Source organism: Dendropsophus ebraccatus, chromosome 7 (genome assembly GCF_027789765.1).
Source record: "Dendropsophus ebraccatus isolate aDenEbr1 chromosome 7, aDenEbr1.pat, whole genome shotgun sequence".
Lineage (NCBI taxonomy): Eukaryota > Metazoa > Chordata > Amphibia > Anura > Hylidae > Dendropsophus > Dendropsophus ebraccatus.
Genome location: NC_091460.1, coordinates 136,272,585 through 136,277,508, shown reverse-complemented (window position 1 = coordinate 136,277,508; position 4,924 = coordinate 136,272,585).

Here is a 4,924-nt window from a genome sequence, read left to right as displayed (position 1 = left end):
AAAAAATTATTTTCACATGATGACAACGGAAAGATAAAGGGACAAATGAATTAAATTTACCATACTGTAACATCATAATGACAACTATAGGACGTATAAGGCAGCGTGAACAGTCAGTTCTTGAAGTTAAAGGGGGTACAGTAGTTCACCAATTATTTTTTTTCTTTTAAATCAACTGGTGCCAGAAATTTTCAATTTACTTCTATTAACCCCTTCAAGACAGAGCCCTTTGATGCACAAAAATCCAGGTCAAATTAATGCAATGTTCCTCCCCGCCTTCTAAGAGCCATAGCGCTTTTTTTTTTCCACCTACAGGGCTGGTTAGGGTGTAATTCTTTTGCGCCATGATCTCTAGTTTTTATTAATATCATATTAGTGTAACAAAAAAATTTTGATTGCTTTTTATAATTTTTTTTGTGATATATAATTTAATGAAATCAGCAAACCTGGTGCGTTTTTGTTTTTTTTTTTTACGCCGTTCACCGAGCGGGAACAATAATATTATATTTCAATAGATTGGACAATTCCGCACGCTACGATATGTAATATGTTTATTTATTTATATTTTTATAATGGGTAAGGGGGTAGTTTAAACTTTCATTGGGAGGGGGTTTATAAGGGGTTATTTAATACTTGTATAAAACTTTTTTTTTTATAACACATTTTTTTTTTTACACTTTTATCACTCTAAAAGATGCAATCATTAGATTGCACATCCTGATCTATGCATTGATCAGTGTTATCGGCGATCTATGTATAGAGCCTGCCTGAGAGCAGACTCTATACATGGATTGCCAAACTGACAGGACGGAGGTAAGTGACTTACCCCGCCTGTCGGCACATGCACAGCTGCGGGGGTCCTGATCACTCAGTGACAGATGCTTGATCTGTCACTGAGCACCTTTAACGCCATGATAGCTGTAGATAACTCACATTACCTCCGGACTTAGTGATGTGAGCGGGATCGCTCTCCCTGCAGCGCTCCCGCTCACATTAATAACCCTGTCAGTCAGGAACATATATATACAGATTGCTGACGTGAAGGGGTTAAAAAAAATCTTCTTCAGTACTTACGAGCTGCTGTATGTCTTGCAGAAAGTGGTGTATTCTTTCTAATTTGGAGAGCAGCAGAGGTTTTCTATGAGGATTTGCTTCTCTTCAGACTGGACTGGAGAGAATTCACCACTTCCTGCAGTACATTCAGCAGCCTATTTGTAATGGAAGACTAGAGATCTCAAACAATTTCTGACTCCAGTTGATTAAAAAAAAAAATTATTGGTGAACCACTTCTTTTAAAGAGGAATGGACAGGTGTAAGGATCTGAGTGACTTTAACGAAGGCAAAATTGTTATGGATAGACAAATGGGTAAGAACCTCTCCAATATGGCAGGTCTTGTGGGGTGTCCACAATATGTAATGGTAACCATGTACCAAAAAGAGTCCAAGTCCACTACAAAAAAGCTGTACTGTAACACAAATTGATGAAAAAGTCAAAGCTGGTTCTTATAGAAAGGTGTCAGAACAAAGCGCTCACCACATGTATATGGGGCTGAATAGCCACAGACCAGTAGTGGATTATAATAGGGGCGTTTCGGGCGGCAGCCCGGGACCCTGAGCTCCTGGGGGGCCCATGACCACCCAAAAAGACTTATACTTTCAGTGGTGTACTGTCTCCTGGCTACACTTCTGCCATGATTTGCAAAAAATCACTATTTTTTATGGCAATTTTGCACAAATCAGGACATCATGACATTATCTGTCCTGTACTATGAACGCCAGGCTAGTGCTGCCATAGTTATAGTGGGGAGGGGGGCCCAGGCTTGGTGAACAGCCCGGGGCCTATGGTAAAGTTAATCCGCCCCTGCCACAGACCAATCAGATTGCCTATCATAAGCCGTGCTAGCCCATGAGAATTATTCAGTAAAAGTTTAGGGAACATGACAAAGAGTTCAAGGTAAAAAACTAGTCAAAAGTAATTGGTATCTTTGACCCAATCCCCTATCCCTCTTTGTTCTTTTAATGTCTACATTTTTGACAACCAGTTTGAAGCTCTCCCCCCTGTCTTCATGGTTCTCTTATGGAGAGGGGAGGGGTTAAGGGACATGAGGCATCAAAACAGGACAACAAAGAGTTAATTTACAGCTGCATCACCATGCTATCTCCTCTGACAGTCAGCACTGACCTCTCTGACCTCTGAATACCAGCTTTCACACAGCTCCCGCTGTGTAATCCTTTGTTCTCTGCTCTCTGCTGGCGATTAATCTCCCTCCTCCTTCCGCCCCCCCTCCCCTCTCCATAGAACAGACAGGACTGACTGACTTAAAAAAGTCGCGATTTCCTGATAATGAGTAGTGAATGAGAGATTGGAGGGAGGGGGACCTGGGGAAGTCTTTTTGAATGCAGATAATGGCATATTTGCCTAATAAACCCAATTACAAAGTTTCTTAAAATTGCCTGGACTATTGATTTCTGCAAAAAAAAAAAAATAATATGTATATGAAAGTGACACTTTAATGTAATCATAAATAAAGATGATAAAAAGGGAAACCAGGTTTCTACATTTCTGAACATTTTCAGAGAGTCTGTAGCTAGTGAGAATGTGTCACTGTCATAATAAATTTCAAAATCTAAATTAAGGATAGTCCGAACCTGCCGAGGTTTGGGTTCGTATGAACCCGAACGCTCGGCATCAGATTCCCGCTGTCTGGCCGCTCCGTGCAGCGGGTGGATACAGCGGGAGGACCGCCTGGAAAACTGGGATAAAGCCTATGGCTATGGCTGTATCCCAGTTTTCCAGGCGGTCCTCCCGCTGTATCCACCCTTTCCACGGAGCAGCAGACAGCGGGAATCATTGCCGAGAGTTCGAGTTCGTACGAACCCGAACCTCGGCAGGTTCGGACCATCCCTAATCTAAATCAACAGATGTGAAATAAAGCGAGTTTGCAATTCACTTTTTTTTTTTTAAATCATGCTTTAAAACAAAGCTATACTTACCTATATTCAGGCCCAGTCTCCTGAACACAGCTTTTTAGTCTAAACTTGTTGAAAACTGGTTGGAAAAAAAAAATAAAACTAAATGCAGGAAGTCCCTGTCATCTGCACTCAAAGGGAAGCCATGACACTCTGTACTACCCAAGCCTTTTTTTTCAACCAGCACAAGAATAAAAAGCCACCTTCAGGAGACTGGACCTGGATTTCAAGTAAGTATAGCTTTGTTTTAAAACACTGAAACTAGGGATGAGCGAATTTACAGTAGAAACAACTTTGTTAGGTTTGGTCGGCAACTTGCCAAGCTGAAGTCCGTGTTATTCCTCCTTGGGTGCCAGGAAAAGCTGGAACTAGTCTGGTGAAACTGAGATCCAGCTTTTCCCAGCCCCCGGAATAGAGCGGAACAGATTTCAAAGCCAGCAGCCTGGCCGACTGATCGTAACAAAGCACTTGGCTTCTACTGTAAATAGACAGCCACCAATAATGATCATTATCAGCAGCCATCTATTTTACCAGACGGCGCCTTTCCCAATATATTTCCGAAGTGGGAACATAGCCTCTCACTTATATGTACAAGCTATTTAGCGCTGTAACATAATGCAGCAGGCAATGGCCTCGGATATGACATGTCGAAATACAGGGGGAGATTTATCAAACATGGCGTAAAGTGAAACTGGATCAGTTGCCCCTAGCAACCAATCAGATTCCACCTTTCATTCTTTACAGACTCTTTGGAAAATGAAAGGTGGAATCTGATTGGTTGCTAGGGGCAACTGAGCCAGTTTCACTTTACACCATGTTAGATAAATCTCCCCCTAGAAGTCTAACTGTGACCACTCAATCTAACCAACATATCCATTTGAGTAAATTACAGTATGTAAAAATTGTGGATGTACTTGAATTGTACATTTAAATAATGAAAGGGCTGATGACATCACTCAAGGGGCGGGGCTATAGCTCAGAGACAAGATCCAGTCAAGCCTCCTGTGACATAAGAGGATGATGTGTTGTCTTTGGAAAGAGGGAGGAGCTAGGGAACTGGAGACAATACACACTTTGTAGTTCTTCTATTTTTTTTTATTTTTTTTTTTTGTCAGGGACAAAGTAATAACTAGTGATATTATATCTATTATAAAATGTATATATATATATATATATATATATATATATATATATATATATACATACATACACACATTTTGTTAAACATAATGTGGCTGGCTATACATCGTTTATGTGGGTAGAAATTGGTAAGAGAATTCAATTGTTAATGTAATTAAGCATCTATGGGTAGTGCTGGAAAAAACATATCTTAGGATATGTTCACATGGAAATTTCAAGCGGAGGCTTATTTATCAGATGCTGTATGCTCTGCAGGAAGTGGTGTATTCTTTTCAGTCTGACACAGTGCTCTCTGCTGCCATCTCTGTCCATGTCAGGAACTGTCCAGTGCAGGGGAGGTTTTCTATGGGGATTTGCCTACTGCTCTGTACAGTTCCTGACATGGACAGAGGTGGCAGCAGAGAGCACTGTGTCAGACTGAAAAGAAAACACCACTTCCTGCAGGACATACAGCGGCTGATAAGTATGGGAAGACTGGAGATTTTTAAATGGAAGTAAATTACAAATCTATATAACTTTCTGAAACCAGTTGATTTAAAAGAAGAATATTTTTGCTGGTGTACCCCTTTAAAAGCATGTCAGTCTATGCGCTATATGCCAAAAGGTCACATAAGTTTGGCCTATGAGTCCACCACAGGATACATTTGCATAGTGTTTTTTATATAGATAGATTTTTATTGTAATAACTAGAAGTATAGTTATACACAGCATACATCATTTTCATATAGTGATCAACAAAAACTTTTTGATCTTCAAATTTATTACGATCAGTAATTTGTCACAGTTACGTGACCGACTTAGAGGTGTGTATGTA